Source organism: Ranitomeya variabilis, chromosome 7 (genome assembly GCF_051348905.1).
Source record: "Ranitomeya variabilis isolate aRanVar5 chromosome 7, aRanVar5.hap1, whole genome shotgun sequence".
Classification (NCBI taxonomy): Eukaryota; Metazoa; Chordata; class Amphibia; order Anura; family Dendrobatidae; genus Ranitomeya; species Ranitomeya variabilis.
Genome location: NC_135238.1, coordinates 2201430 through 2218758, shown reverse-complemented (window position 1 = coordinate 2218758; position 17329 = coordinate 2201430). Strand labels below are relative to the sequence as shown.

General features: G+C 48.2%; 1 protein-coding gene across 7 annotated transcripts in view; it reads right to left on the bottom strand.

The window, feature by feature from the left end:
* PKMYT1 (protein kinase, membrane associated tyrosine/threonine 1) overlaps nt 1-17329 on the bottom strand; it is a 103236-nt gene that overhangs the window by 85459 nt on the left and 448 nt on the right. For 4 of the 7 annotated variants that reach the window (XR_013217943.1, XM_077273642.1, XM_077273643.1 and 1 more), the window contains exon 1: nt 17143-17325. The exons of 1 other annotated variant lie outside the window; for it this stretch is intronic. The gene's annotated coding sequence lies outside the window, so the exon portion shown is untranslated. Of the gene's footprint in view, nt 1-17142; nt 17326-17329 lie in introns of those variants that run through there. 2 more of the 7 variants (XR_013217942.1, XM_077273639.1) reach the window with 1 other exon arrangement.

The window sequence follows — 17329 nt, the reverse complement described above, 5'->3', positions numbered from 1 at the left end:
GTCTTCTTTGTAACCTTGGCTATGGGCACATCTACTTTCGGAATTTCTTCCCAAGTCTTGATTTCTTCAGGGTTAAACGGTAGACGACCTTTAAACTCACGCGACATCACCAACCTACGCTCCGCATCTTTCCATTCTTGGGCTATCATCCGACGAATGTGTTCGCTCACAGGGAAAACCGTCTTTTCTTGATGTGTGAGACCTCCAAACATCTGGTCTTGTCTAGATTTCAGCCGTGGTTCTTCCTTTATCTGCATAGTCTCTCTTACCGCTTGAACCAGCTGCTCCGTGTCTTCCACTGGGAAATAATACTTTCTTCCTTGCTCTTGCTCTTCTTTAGGCAATTCTCCTTCTTCTTGATCTGAACCTCTAAACTCCAATTCTTCTTCTGAAGAATCGTACCGATCCTCCTGAGCTGCCTCACTTCTGGGTCTCTTACGTGCCGGGCCTGGACTGGAGCGACCGCTTTGAGACATTGAGGCCAGGGAGTTCTGGACTTCCTCTCGGATTAGGCTCCTCATTTCCGACAATAAAGAAGGTTGTTCCTCTCTGACAATCTTAGAGATACACGAGCTGCAGAGAGCTTTATTATATGTCTCTGGAAGCTTCGTATTACACACAGAACACCTCTTAGACTTTGAAGATGCTTTTCCCGTCTTCTTTGCCAGAGGGAGGGGATTATGTGTGGCCTCCTTATCCTTAAATATAAGAATAGGCATTGCTCAGTGTATGTGCAAAATAACGTCATTCTGCGCCCTGCGCACTTACCCCTGCCTCCTCACTTCTGACCTCCATATCTTCTGTTGAGGAATACACAGGGTAAGTGTGTAATCTCTTAATCAAATAAAGGATCTAGCAGCTTCTGCTGCGCTCACCCTTAGTCTCCGGCATCAGATGCGGTTCAATATGCTGGCTGGCTCGGACTATCCGCTGTATCGTGTCCTGCCGTCACCACAAACAAATCTTGCGCCTTATCCTCCTTCATACAGAGGAATGCAGCGCGCACTATTGCAGTACCTCCGGGTTTATGTACGCATACTTCCGCGTTCCACCCAGTGGAACGCACGCCGAATGCATCGCCTCCCCCCGGATGTGACGTCACCTTACCTCGAGACGCCACCGGAAGTGCTGTACGACCTACTTCCGCGTTCCACCTCGTGGAACGCATACCGCTGCCGGATCTTCTGACATGCGGCGCCTCTTGGTGGCCTGGTGCCCGAGCCGAGAGCCTCCCACCGGGAGGAAGCGGCTCTCACCCAGGAGCTCGTCCGCTCGACTGGTCTCTAGGCAGAGGGACTCCCCACCGGGGAGTTTCTGCCTCGGGCCACCGTCGCGGGGGAAAGATATTGGCACCGCCGCACGATCCCCCGGGTCCTCCGGACTGGTAAGTTTCTGCGCTGCTCCGCTCTCGTGTGTCCCTCCATGCAGGGACAGGAAAAACACTGAAGGAAAGGGGGTGGAGTGGGACCTTTTAACCTCTCGTGTTGTATTTCCTGTCCCTGCAAGGAGGAGGAGGACGTCCTCCAGCGTGCTGTCAGGGGGACGTCCTGGAAAAAGAGGTTAGATTATACTCACCCAGGGGCGGTCCCAATGCGGTCTGGTCCGATGGGCGTCGCGGTCCGGTCCAACGCCTCCCATCTTCTTACGATGACGTCCTGTTCTTGTCTTCACGCTGCGGCTTCGGCGCAGGCGTACTTTGTCCTGTTTAGGGCAGAGCAAAGTACTGCAGTGCGCAGGGAAAGGTCAGAGAGGCAGACCATGCTCCGGCACAGGCGTACTTTAAGACAAGAGGATGTCATCCTATGAAGATGGGAGGCCCCGGACCGCGACGCCCATCGGACCGGACCGCCCAGGTGAGCATAATCTAACCTCTTTTTCTCATCATTCAGGATACATCGAGGGCTTATCTACAGCATTACAAAATGCATTACAGAATGCTGTAGATAAGGCCCTGATGCCGGTGGGCTTAGCTCACCTTCGATTTAGGGGGTGACAGGTTCCCTTTAAGATTTGGTGTGAATATGGCCTCTGGAGACTAGCTGGAGCTGCTGGCCTGTCATCTACTCTGCATTCACTGTCTACCCCTGTTAATTCTCAGGTTGAGCCCTAACAAAGCTTTCTCCTCTGTCCTCTCCTGCTTCTAAGCTGTAACAATGAAATAATACAGTGATATCTAACAATCATGGATTATTTGGTAAATATAGACCCCACACTTTTAGGCTACGTGCACACGTCGCAGAATTGCTGCAGAAATTTCCACTGCAATTCTGCAACTCCTGCCGCGGGTATATCGCATGCGGAATTGGTATGCATATTCCGGCTAAAAACTAGCATTTTGCAAGCATAATTAGCTTGCAGAATGCTAGCGTTTTCCAAGCGATCTGTAGCATCGCTTGGAAAACTGATTGACAGGTTGGTCACACTTGTCAAACATAGTGTTTGACAAGTGGGACCAACTTTTTACTATTGATCCTGCCTATGCAACATCAATAGTAAAAGATATGTTAAAAATAACTTAAAAAAATAAAATAAATGCTTATACTCGCCTTCCGAAGGCAGCCGATCTCAGCGGCTTCCGTTCCTGTAGATGCTTTGTGTGCAGGACCTTCGATGACGTCGCAGTCACGTGACCGCGACGTCATCGCAGGTCCTTCACACAAAGCATGTATAGGAACAGAAGCGGCCACGTGCACCGCTGAGAGGCGGGAAAACTCCGGGGCCATCGAAGGTGAGTATATCAATTTTTTATTTTAATTTTTTTTTTCTAACAATGTGGTGCCCAGTCCGTGGAGGAGAGTCTCCTCTCCTCCACCCTGGGTACCAACCGCACATGATCTGCTTACTTCCCGCATGGGTAAGCAGATCAATGCATTCCTAGGTGTGCAGAATCCCCGCGATTCCGCAAATTTAATGAACGTGCTGCGTTTTTTTCTGGAATGCGATTCCGCTCAGGAAAACAACACAGCATGTGCACAAAAAATGAGGATTGCATTCTATTAAATGTGAGCGTTTTTTTCACGGTTTTATAGCGTTTTTATAGCGAAAAATCTGCTATGTGTGCACACAGCCTTAGACCACAAGCTGAACTGATCTGAATTCAGGATTTTCGAATTGACACGAATAGTTTTTTTCTTTTTTTAACCCCTTAAGCCCCGAGGGTGGTTTGCACGTTAATGACCGGGCCAATTTTTACAATTCTGACCACTGTCCCTTTATGAGGTTATAACTCTGGAACGCTTCAACGGATCTTGGCGATTCTGACATTGTTTTCTCGTGACATATTGTACTTCATGTTAGTGGTAAAATTTCTTCGATATAACTTGCGTTTATTTGTGAAAAAAACGAATATTTGGTGAAAATTTTGAAAATTTCGCAATTTTCCAACTTTGAATTTTTATGCCCTTAAATCACAGACATATGTCACACAAAATACTTAATAAATAACATTTCCCACATGTCTACTTTACATCAGCACAATTTTGGAACCAAAATTTTTTTTTGTGACGGAGTTATAAGGGTTAAAAGTTGACCAGCAATTTCTCATTTTTACAACACCATTTTTTTTAGGGACCACATCTCATTTGAAGTCATTTTGACGGGTCTATATGATAGAAAATACCCAAGTGTGACACCATTCTAAAAACTGCACCCCTCAAGGTACTCAAAACCACTTTCAAGAAGTTTATTAACCCTTCAGGTGTTTCACAGGAATTTTTGGAATGTTTAAATAAAAATGAACATTTAACTTTTTTTCACACAAAATTTATTTCAGCTCCAATTTGTTTTATTTTACCAAGGGTAACAGGAGAAAATAGACCCCAAAAGTTGTTGTACAATTTGTCCTGAGTACGCTGATACCCCATATGTGGGTGTAAACCATTGTTTGGGCGCAGGGCAGGGCTCGGAAGGGAAGGAGCGCCATTTGACTTTTCAATGCAAAATTGACTGGAATTGAGATGGGACGCCATGTTGCATTTAGAGAGCCCTTGATGTGCCTAAACATTGAAACCCCTAACAAGTGACACCATTTTAGAAAGTAGACCCCCTAAGGAACTTATCTAGATGTGTGGTGAGCACTTTGAACCAACAAGTGCTTTACAGAAGTTTATAATGCAGAGCCGTAAAAATAAAAAATCATATTTTTTCACAAAAATGATATTTTCGCCCCCAATTTTTTATTTTCCCAAGGGTAAGAGAAGAAATTGGACCCCAAAAATTGTTGTGCAATTTGTCCTGAGTACACTGATACCCCATATGTGGGTGTAAACCATTGTTTGGGCGCATAGCAGAGCTCAGAAGGGAAGAAGCGCTATTTTACTTTTCAATGCAAAATTGACTGGAATTAAGATGGGATGCCATGTTGCGTTTGGAGAGCCCCTGATGTGCCTAAACATTAAACCCCCCCACAAGTTACACCATTTTGGAAAGTAGACCCCCTAAGGAACTTATCTAGATGTGTTTTGAGAGCTTTGAACCCCCAAGTGTTTCACTACAGTTTATAACGCAGAGCCGTGAAAATAAAAATTATTTTTTTTTTTCACAAAAATGATTTTTTAGCCCCCAGTTTTGTATTTTCACAAGGGTATCAGGATAAATTGGACCCCAAAAGTTGTTGTCCAATTTGTCTGGAGTACGCTGATACCCCATTTGTGGGGAGGGACCACTGTTTGGGCGCATGACAGAGCTCGGAAGGGAAGGAGCGCCATTTGGAATGCAGACTTAAATGGATTGGTCTGCAGGCGTCACGTTGCATTTGCAGAGCCCCTGATGTACCCAAACAGTACAAACCCCCCACAAGTGACCCCATATTGGAAACTAGACCTCCCAAGGAACTTATCTAGATGTGTTGTGAGAACTTTGAACCCCCAAGTGTTTCACTACAGTTTACAACGCAGAGCCGTGAAAATAAAACATATTTTTTTTCCCACAAAAATGATTTTTAGCCCCCCAAATTTTTATTTTCCCAAGGATAACAAGAGAACTTGGACCCCAGAAGTTGTTGTTCAATTTGTCCCTAGTACGCTGATACCCCATATGTTGGGGTAAACCCCTTTTTGGACGCACGGGAGAGCTCGGAAGGGAAGGAGCACTGTTTTACTTTTTCAACGCAGAATTGGCTGGAATTGAGATTGGACGCCATGTCGCGTTTGGAGAGCCCCTGATGTGCCTAAACAGTGGAAACTCCCCAATTCTACCTGAAACCCTACCCCTAACCGTTTACTGAACATTTTCTGACAGTCATAAGTGCCACGTATATAAGTGCCACGTATTTAAGTGCCACGTATTTAAGTGCCACGTATTTAAGTGCCACGTATTTAAGTGCCACGTATTTAAGTGCCACGTATTTAAGTGCCACGTATTTAAGTGCCACGTATTTAAGTGCCACGTATTTAAGTGCCACGTATTTAAGTGCCACGTATTTAAGTGCCACGTATTTAAGTGCCACGTATTTAAGTGCCACGTATTTCAGTGCCACGTATTTCAGTGCCACGTATTTCAGTGCCACGTATTTCAGTGCCACGTATTTCAGTGCCACGTATTTCAGTGCCACGTATTTCAGGCACTGAAAAATACGTGGCACGTAAATACTTCAGTGCCACGATATTTCAGTGCCACGTATTTCAGTGCCACGTATTTCAGGCACTGAAAAATACGTGGCACGTAAATACGTGGCACGTAAATACGTGGCACGTAAATACGTGGCACGTAAATACGTGGCACGTAAATACGTGGCACGTAAATACGTGGCACGTAAATACGTGGCACGTAAATACGTGGCACGTAAATACGTGGCACGTAAATACGTGGCACGTAAATACGTGGCACTTAAATACGTGGCACTTAAATACGTGGCACTTAAATACGTGGCACTTAAATACGTGGCACTTAAATACGTGGCACTTAAATACGTGGCACTTAAATACGTGGCACTTAAATACGTGGCACTTAAATACGTGGCCACTGAAATATCGTGGCACTTATATACGTATATACGTATATAAACGTATATTTCAGTGCCACGTATTTCAGTGCCACGTATTTCAGGTTAGGGGTAGGGTTAGGGGTAGGGTTAGGGTTTTTTGTTTTTTTCTTGTTTTCTTGTGTTTTTCTATAAAAACGCATGCGTTTTACCGCGTTTACATGCATTTTTTCACACATGCGGTTTTTTTAAAAAACGCATGCAGATAAAAACGCAAGTGTGAAACCAGACTAAAAGACGCTTTTTATAGCAAAAAAGTTTTTGCGTCTCCACATTTTGAGACCTATAATTTTTCCACATTTTGGTCCACAGAGTCATGTGAGGTCTTGTTTTTTGCGGGATGCTTCCCTGTACCGCCGGTACACCGCGATCATGTTTGATCGCGGTGTGCCGGGGGCGGTCCGTGACCGCTCCTGGCACATAGTGCCGGATGTCAGCTGCGATATGCAGCCGACACCCGGCCGCGATCGGCCGCGCTCCCCCCGTGAGCGCGGCCGATCGCGTATGACGTACTATACCGTCACCGGGAATTAAGGCCCACCCCACCTCGACGGTATAGTACGTCATATGGGATTAAGGGGTTAAATATGATCCCATCACGATCCCAACTTGTATTTAGGTACAGATGTTGCTAGGAGCATAGCAGGCACATGTGCACTTTTTGAAATTTTTAAATTAAACGTTTTTTTTTCGGAAATGCGTTTTAAAGTTTTACGTTTGCATGGGTAAAATATTATCAAAGATACTCTTGTGACATATCTGGTGAAAGCCTGTACAGTTCTGGGTAGAATGGTGTTTATTTTGTTTATCTTTTTTCTAGCCTGAGTTATGAGGAGAAATGTAAAGGCAGGCAACACCGAAATTCACACTTTTTCCGAACTTTGAAAATCAATAAAAAAATCTAGAATTTTTTTCTTCACATTTTGCATTCTGACACACTATCAAATAACAAAATCTCAAAAGAATTAAAAATATAGAGGTAAAAATCATTGGTTCACTTGACATGGAATGACCCTTTGACTGAATCTTCTCCTGCTAAAAGGACGCCAGAAGGAGGAGGAGGATGGATTGGGAAATCTCTTGTTCTCATCCCCTGCTTTATCCAGTAATTTGTCCAGTACAAAACCAAAGAGGTATTCCCCTTCACACAGGATGGCATAGAGCTTAGACCTTGCTTGGATATCGCCTGGCCAGCATTTTAACTACAGCGCTCTATGGGCTGTGTTGGAGAGGTCTGCTGCCCTAGCCGCCATCCTGACTGAATCAATTGAAGCATCCGACAAGAAAGTTTAAACCATCTGTCCTCATTATTAGACTGGCACTTCCAAACATATGCTCATATGCCCCAGAAGAAGCCAATTGCGAAACGCGCGTTGGGGTGAGGTGGGACGCTGGGCCAGTTACAGGTAGATATGGCGGTTGCTGTTGTACACTTAATATATTGATGTCACTATATGTATGCTTATGCAATGTAAAGTGGTGTGTACCTGATTTATACTTAGCGCGCTGCCTCCTGTCTTATATTGACAAAAAAAAAGTGCTTTTTAGCATAATATTTGTGGTAGCTTCCCATTTCTTGTTTAGGTGCTTGTGCACTATGGCATTGGATATATTTTCCACTAATAAAGCCTTATTTTAATAGTATCTTGGATCTCTTCATGTTTTTCGGCTATCTAATGAGATAGACCGTTAGTTTTGATCCAACAAGAAAGCCACAGTCTCCTGAATTGTTGGAAGGGCTCCCAAAATAGTCTCTCGAGGTGTTCGTTAAGCTGAGAGTCAAGTTGGTCCAGCCAGACCATCATAGATCTGGCTGCGCGCAAGTGGACCCCACTACTAGCCTCAGAGATAGGTACGAGAATACGAGGGGGGAATTATTCAGCCAATGTCGTTCGCCTGGAAGAAGTCCTGCGGCTGGATCGGTCACTCAGCTGGCCACCATCATCCCGACTTTTCCGTGGGGCTTGAGGCTTGACTAGCCTGCAGGACTGCAGCTTCCACTGGCTGCAAAGGGTGCAGCTGCTCATCCTCCATTGTTATGGAAATGGGCTGGGCCAGAAGCGGGGATCTCTACGTCTGATGGCCCTATATACCCCCCTCTGGTTCCGGGTCAGCAGGTGAATCCACCTCTCCCCGACATCCCCCGCAGCAGGTGAATCCACCTCTCCCCGACATCCCCCGCAAGTGCTAATCAGTCCCTAATGGAGCTGAATCTGGTCTCCGGTCCCTGTATGGTGGCCGTCATTTTCCCGGCGCCAGAAACCCTCCATGCATGCATAGAAGGGAGGCGGTGCCGGTGACTCGGAAGTACATTAAGCCCCCCCCCCCCCCCGACGGCATTGAGCGCACCAGAGGCCGCACGCCCCAAAAATCACCACTGCCTGGGACACACAGAGACCCCGTACAGCTGGAGCCTCAGGGATCCTAGGAGCATACTTACCTCGGTGCTGGCCACTTCCAGAGACAGCGATCCTCCGGACCCTGCCGCTCGCTCACTGCCACCATTGAGGAGCACCATGGAGCTTCCAGGATCCCCGCACCAGTCGAGGTAGAAGACCGCCCCGCTACCTGAGTCGACCGTCCGGGCCTGGGATCCTAAATCCTGTAGGCACCCGTCTCATCAGGAACAGGAAACCAACTGATGCGTGGGAGGTGCCGCCCTTTTGTATCTGTAGGTTTCCTGTTCCTGAAAGGCGTATCCCCTCTCTCATAGTGCTGTCATGGGGATCTGAATAAAAGTGCATTTTGAGTTCCACAACACCTTCAACTTATTCTAGAGATTTTTTTTCCTAAGGCCAAGGTCACATTTACGCATGCAATGCGAGAAACTCGCACGAGTCTCTCATCAATACCAGGGAATGACACTGGCACTCGGGAGCAGAGAGCACGGCTGCATGTATTTCTATGCAGCTGAACGCTCCTCTCTCAAGTGCCGGGCATTGACGTGTGAGTTTCTCGCATTACACACGCAAGTGTGGCCCTGACCTAAGAAGTTTTCACAGATCCACTTAAAAGCTTTTCCAAGATCTCAATTCCTTATCATTTAGGGTTCCTTCAAGCGTACCATCTCTCATAAGCTCTCTAATCTGAGGACCAAGAAATACCCCTTCAGTTTTGCTGGTGAAATTCTGGAGAATTTCTGTGAAATGTACTGGAACCCTTGTGAATTTGTCTTTGCCATGGCTTTCAAAGTTTTTAATCAATCCCACCTTTATATACGTAGTGGAGGAAGAAAGTTTTTTGTTGGAGCAACTAAAGGATTATGCTGAACATTGTCTCTACCTGGAGCATAGATGTTTCTCTGTCCCCAATCACAACAAACATAATGCTCTACTGTATTTCTACTGTCTCAAACACAAGAAGCAACAATATTTTGTGAAATCTCCTTGCATTCCCATTAGCAGACCAATCACAGTCACATCTCCACAGATATTCCATTGATTATGCTTATATTGTATATCCATTGTGAAGCAAAACTGCTTTCAAAATTCTCTGGCGTGAGTCAAACAATCGCCAATCTGCAACAAAATACTCTCGATTCAATTCTTCAAGGAGGCCAGTCACATTGCTACAGTACACCATTGGTCAAACAACATTGACCAAGTGTTAAAGTGTTACTTCTGTTTCGGTAATAACACACTGACATCATCATGAAGAAGATTCTTCTGTTTCAACCTAGATGCAAGAAGTTCAGCTTTATCGTTTGACAATGAAAGGTCTCTGATGAGATTGTTTCATGTTTAGTAAAGCGTTCTCGCTGCTCCATCTGGTACATACTCATCTTGACTTGAGGTCTCCATGTCTTCGCCAGTAGCTTCAGCTCCAGTCTTCATATTCTACTTCATCTTCATCCAATCCAGACAACGGTGGTACAGAACTGGCAAGGAACCATCATGTGGAACTGGCCTAATCGCAGATTCAAGTTCAGGGTAATTAATCTTATGTTTGTTCTTCGTAGAAAGCCCTTCAGTTTGACAAAAGTAAAAGTCATCACTATGATTCATGGGAACAGCAAATGGCATAGCCACTTTCCTCATATTCAACCAGTCACGAAGACCATTTGAACACCTTGAGCATATCACATGAGGGGCCCAGCTTTTGTCTTGATCACCAAGTGGACACTTAAAGTACATCCGGTGCATCTTTTTAATATCATGAGTGATTGAACATACTTGGCCTTTTGGTGTAAAAACCAAACACATAGCAGAATCTGTTCGGATGACATACACTGTCAGGGCATTTTTCTCCTTTAAATCAGATCAAACAGTAAAGTAAATTCAGTTCAATGGTGGTGACTAACGGAAAAAAAAATAAAAAAAAATCAAGAATTGTAAGTTAAACCACACGTCATATAGATAGGGTCCTACAGGACACTATTTAAGACGCACATCACAACCAGGGAGTTTATCCCATAAAAAAGTCCATACCAAGTAGTAGAAAAGACAGCGCCTCAAACATTGCTGATAAAAAAATCACATTTTATTCCGCCTCCTGTGGCGTTTCAAACAAAAGATCTTTCTCAAGCACTTGAGAAAGATCTTTTGGATCAAAACGTTGCCATAGGAGGTGGAATAAAATGTGAATTTTTTTTTCCACCAATGTTTGAGGCGCTGTCTTTTCTCCCACTTGGTATGGACTTTTTTCTGGGATAAACTCCCTGGTTGTGATGTGCGTCTTTTCTACTACTTGGTATAAACAAAACGTGATGAGCCGACCGACTATAGATATTTCCCCGGAGATGACAGAGGCAGCTTGTATTTAGAACTGATTTTACTGGAGGTAATCTGGTAGATAACTATGTACACTTGTAAGGTAAACAGGTCAGCCTATTCCTTACAGATGGACATTTGCAGTTCCTCAGTGTGATATTGGCGGCTTTCAGGCTCTCTGTGGGGACCCTCACTCAGCTGTTTTCTTCCCTCTGAGGAGACTTGCCCTCCCAGAAATGCAGAGAAAATCCTCTCACAATGGCGGCTGTCCGCTGCCTTCCCTTCTGTCTCCCTGTGGCAGGGCTCAGATCCCTGTCACGATTCACATTGTGACTGTCAACAGTATGTCACGGATTCGGGTGGATCATTGGCCAACACACGGCTATCACATGTGCAGGGGGCTTATCTTAGTTATCCCTCCACTGCTACAGTGATAAAAACACACACAAGGTTATTGACCTCTTAGTTTACCGCAGGGGCTTATTTTAGTTATCATACTGCTCCTACAATATAACACGAACTGCAGGGATTTATGTATATCCCGCTTTACAGTTCCGCTTGAACTTGCAGCTCTCTGGCGCCCCCCTTGCCCTCAGGTCAGATTAGGTATTGCACCTGGGGTATTTAGTCGCCAGAAAGCCTGCCTGCTAGATACTGGCTATTGGGCACACTGCAGCGAGGCGATATAACTACTCCCACTCAGGTAGGAACAATAATTATCAACGCCGCCGTCACTACGACTCCCAAAGGCACAGAACCAGGTATGCTGCCACCAGCTTCGATTAGCGGGTCCGAAGCTAACCCAAAACAGTAGCGTAATTCCCTTCAGAAGGCTTAGGGTACGTTTTAGAGCAAGAGAACGAAGCTAGTATTTTAAATATTCTACTCCATAAAAGAACAGGCAGTGTTTATAAAAAGGTATATAAAGATGTTACAATATGACACAAAGTATGTACAAAGCAATTATAAAATAACATGGATTACAGAAGATAACTCACATGTGCTCAGATCTCAGGCAAAACCATGCTGGTAGGCGGAGCCCCAAATGTCCCAGTGCATCAGGAGGTCTGGATAGGAACAGCTCCGCAGGCAAAACTGAAGGCTGGGTTAAGTGGAGTCACTTATACCTGCAGCCTGGTGACATCACTAAAGGGGCTGGTTTCCCTGGGCCATCCCCTCTCCTCATAAAGATTTCAATAGCAATTCTTATAATTGTCATATCTTCGCCGGATAATCTGGCAGAGGCATAACACACACCTCATCCATCTTGTATTAAAATTAGCTCTCTAGTGATACTAAATTCGTCCTAGTTGTTCCACGTGGTTCCGGAGAAATCCATACTTTTTACTCATTACATTTAGCTGTTAGTGGCTGACAGATCTACTGATGGAAGTTAGCAATATATATACTTATTTTTCTAGCCCAAATCGGTGGCCGAATATCTTACTATATTAGAACAAAGAACCTCCTGTCTTAAGAGAGATATCAGACCAGTTTTAGCTGGTACAATTGTCTATTGCAGCCACGGCGGTCGTAAAAATTCTTTTGGTGGAAGGGAATGAGGGATTTGGGATCCATACACACACACATCTCAGCAAGCAGAAACACAGAGAGAAGGGGGGTTAGAGCCCAAGGTGTGCTAACAGGGAAAATAATCATATTACATTTTATACATTATCGTGACAAGGCCTGTCTCCTGTTAGTCTCACAATGGTGGCTGTCCGCTGCCTTCCTGTCTCCCTGTGGCAGGGCTCAGTTTCCTGTAGAGGCCTGTCTCCTGTCAGTCTCACAATGGCGGCTGTCCGCTGCCTTCCCTTCTATCTCCCTGTGGCAGGGCTCAGGTCCCTGTAGAGGCCTGTCTCCTGTCAGTCTCACAATGGTGGCTGTCCGCTGCCTTCCTGTCTCCCTGTGGCAGGGCTCAGTTTCCTGTAGAGGCCTGTCTCCTGTCAGTCTCACAATGGCGGCTGTCCGCTGCCTTCCCTTCTATCTCCCTGTGGCAGGCTCAGGTCCCTGTAGAGGCCTGTCTCCTGTCAGTCTCACAATGGTGGCTGTACGCTGCCTTCCCTTCTGTCTCCCTGTGGCAGGCTCAGATCCCTGTAGAGGCCTGTCTCCTGTCAGTCTCACAATGGCGGCTGTCCGCTGCCTTCCCTTCTATCTCCCTGTGGCAGGCTCAGGTCCCTGTAGAGGCCTGTCTCCTGTCAAAATCTCACATATCAGTCCTTGCTGCCATCACCATCCTTTTCTGACGCAAATCTTACCGCCTCATAACAGTTAGCTCCTCCCCATAACATGTGACTTTCCGAGAAGCAGTCATTGGCTGACTGCACGGTCAGTACTCCTTCCCATAAAACTCACTAAAACCTTTACTGATGTTGTCCCTGTAAGAAAATTCACAATTAAGACAAGCAAAGAAATGGGAATAACTTAGGAAAATCCACATACACTGAAAATGCAGAAATAACGTAATAACAAAAATACTTCTATCTCCGAAACTTTGTGATAGAGCAAAACTAAGCGCCCATCAAACTCCATAAAGCAGACAGACGAGCTTTGCTGATTGCTTTTGTGGTGACCAGAGCGATTATCCTGCGAGTCAGCTGAAGGGTGAGACTGTAATTTGCACCATCTTGGGTATTTGCTGCTACTGTTCTATGTGCTATTATGTGTTGTGGGCCAATAAATTATTACCCCCCTGTGCTGCCTGTGTAGTGTTCTGCTCACCGGGAGATAAGGTACCGTCACACTAGGCGATATCGCCAGCGATCCGTGACGTTGCAGCGACCTGGATGGCGATATCGCTGTATTTGACACGCAGCAGCGATCTGGATCCCGCTGTGAAATTGCTGGTCGCTGCTAGAAGGTCTGCACATTATTTGGTCGCTAGGTCGCCGTGTATCGCCGTGTTTGACAGCAAAAGCGACGATACCAGCGATATTTTACACTGGTAACCAGGGTAAACATCGGGTTACTAAGCGCAGGGCCGCGCTTAGTAACCCGATGTTTACCCTGGTTACCAGCGTAAAAGTTAAAAAAACAAACAGTACATACTCACCTGCGCGTCCCCCAGCCTCTGCTTCCTGACACTAAAGCGCCGGCCCTAAACTGAAAGTGAAAGCAACAGCGGTGACGTCACCGCTCTGCTGTTAGGGCCGGAGCTCAGTCAGCGTCAGGATGCAGAGGCTGGGGGACGCGCAGGTGAGCATGTACTGTTTGTTTTTTTAACTTTTACGCTGGTAACCAGGGTAAACATCGGGTTACTAAGCGCGGCCCTGCGCTTAGCAACCCGATGTTTACCCTGGTTACCCGGGGACCTCGGCATCGCTGGTCGCTGGAGAGCGGTCTGTGTGACAGCTCTCCAGCGACCACACAGCGACGCTGCAGCGATCGGCATTGCTGTCGCTATCGCTGCAGCGTCGCTTAGTGTGACGGTACCTATAGAGCGGCGTTCAGTGGTCCATGCAGTCCAACGACAACCGGGCCAGCGGACGAGAGCACCCACTGACCCCGTGTCTCCACACACGCAAACACACGGCGCTCTTTCTCTGCACGCACACGGCGCTCGCTCTTTCTACACACACGCGCAAACACACAGCGCTCTCTTTCTCCGCAAGCGCAAGGTGCTCACTTTCTCCACGCACACAGCGCGCTCTCTTTCTCCTCACACACACGGCGCTCTCTCTTTCTCCTCACACACACGGCGCTCTCTCTTTCTCCTCACACACACGGCGCTCTCTCTTTCTCCTCACACACACGGCGCTCTCTCTTTCTCCTCACACACACGGCGCTCTCTCTCCTCACACACACGGCGCTCTCTCTTTCTCCTCACACACACGGCGCTCTCTTTCTCCTCACACACACGGCGCTCTCTCTTTCTCCTCACACACACGGCGCTCTCTCTTTCTCCTCACACACACGGCGCTCTCTCTTTCTCCTCACACACACGGCGCTCTCTCTTTCTCCTCACACACACCGCGCTCTCTTTCTCCTCACACACACGGCGCTCTCTCTTTCTCCTCACACACACCGCGCTCTCTTTCTCCTCACACACACGGCGCTCTCTCTTTCTCCTCACACACACGGCGCTCTCTTTCTCCTCACACACACGGCGCTCTCTTTCTCCTCACACACACGGCGCTCTCTCTTTCTCCTCACACACACGGCGCTCTCTCTTTCTCCTCACACACACGGCGCTCTCTCTTTCTCCTCACACACACGGCGCTCTCTCTCCTCACACACACGGCGCTCTCTCTTTCTCCTCACACACACGGCGCTCTCTCTTTCTCCTCACACACACGGCGCTCTCTCTTTCTCCTCACACACACGGCGCTCTCTCTTTCTCCTCACACACACGGCGCTCTCTCTTTCTCCTCACACACACGGCGCTCTCTCTTTCTCCTCACACACACGGCGCTCTCTCTTTCTCCTCACACACACGGCGCTCTCTCTTTCTCCTCACACACACCGCGCTCTCTTTCTCCTCACACACACGGCGCTCTCTCTTTCTCCTCACACACACACCACTCTTTCTCCTCACACACACGGCGCTCTCTCTTTCTCCTCACACACACGGCGCTCTCTCTTTCTCCTCACACACACCGCGCTCTCTTTCTCCTCACACACACACCACTCTCTTTCTCCTCACACACACGGCGCTCTCTCTTTCTCCTCACACACACGGCGCTCTCTCTTTCTCCTCACACACACGGCGCTCTCTCTTTCTCCTCACACACACGGCGCTCTCTTTCTCCACACACACACGGCGCTCTCTCTTTCTCCTCACACACACACGGCGCTCTCTCTTTCTCCTCACACACACACGGCGCTCTCTCTTTCTCCTCACACACACACGGCGCTCTCTCTTTCTCCTCACACACACACGGCGCTCTCTCTTTCTCCTCACACACACACGGCGCTCTCTCTTTCTCCTCACACACACGGCGCTCTCTCTTTCTCCTCACACACACGGCGCTCTCTCTCCTCACACACACGGCGCTCTCTCTCCTCACACACACGGCGCTCTCTCTTTCTCCTCACACACACACGGCGCTCTCTCTTTCTCCTCACACACGGCGCTCTCTCTTTCTCCTCACACACGGCGCTCTCTCTTTCTCCTCACACACACACGGCGCTCTCTCTTTCTCCTCACACACACGACGCTCTCTCCTCACACACACGGCGCTCTCTCTCCTCACACACACGGCGCTCTCTCTTTCTCCTCACACACACACGGCGCTCTCTCTTTCTCCTCACACACACACGGCGCTCTCTCTTTCTCCTCACACACACGGCGCTCTCCCTTTCTCCTCACACACACACGGCGCTCTCTCTTTCTCCTCACACACACACGGCGCTCTCTCTTTCTCCTCACACACACGGCGCTCTCTCTTTCTCCTCACACACACGGCGCTCTCTCTTTCTCCTCACACACACACGGCGCTCTCTCTTTCTCCTCACACACACGGCGCTCTCTCTTTCTCCTCACACACACGGCGCTCTCTCTTTCTCCTCACACACACGGCGCTCTCTCTTTCTCCTCACACACACGGCGCTCTCTCTTTCTCCTCACACACACACGGCGCTCTCTCTTTCTCCTCACACACACACGGCGCTCTCTCTTTCTCCTCACACACACACGGCGCTCTCTCTTTCTCCTCACACACACGGCGCTCTCCCTTTCTCCTCACACACACGGCGCTCTCCCTTTCTCCTCACACACACGGCGCTCTCCCTTTCTCCTCACACACACGGCGCTCTCTCTTTCTCCTCACACACACACGGCGCTCTCTTTCTCCTCACACACACGGCGCTCTCTCTTTCTCCTCACACACACGGCGCTCTCTCTTTCTCCTCACACACACGGCGCTCTCTCTTTCTCCTCACACACACGGCGCTCTCTCTCCTCACACACACGGCGCTCTCTTTCTCCTCACACACACGGCGCTCTCTTTCTCCTCACACACGGCGCTCTCCCTTTCTCCTCACACACACGGCGCTCTCTCTCCTCACACACACGGCGCTCTCCCTTTCTCCTCACACACACGGCGCTCTCTCTTTCTCCTCACACGACGCTCTCTCTCCTCACACACACGGCGCTCTCTCTCCTCACACACACGGCGCTCTCCCTTTCTCCTCACACACACGGCGCTCTCCCTTTCTCCTCACACACGGCGCTCTCTCTTTCTCCTCACACACACGGCGCTCTCCCTTTCTCCTCACACACACGGCGCTCTCCCTTTCTCCTCACACACACGGCGCTCTCTCTTTCTCCTCACACACACGGCGCTCTCTCTTTCTCCTCACACACACGACGCTCTCTCTTTCTCCTCACACACACGGCGCTCTCTCTCCTCACACACACGGCGCTCTCTCTTTCTCCTCACACACACCACTCTCTTTCTCCATCACTGAGCCCCTGCGGCTCCCTCACCAGCCCGGCACCTCAGGGCCACTCACCATCACCGGGCGGCCTCCGTGTCAGTCTCTCAGGCCCCTCAGCCGCTCTCAGTCTCACGAGCCTTTCGCGCCGCAGTTTCCCTCAGTCCGTGACGACGTTTTCGCGCCAAAACGTTACAGCTGGAAAAACAGTGACGTCACGCCAGCCTCTGACTGTAGCCCCGCCCTGCGGTACCTGCAACGCCCA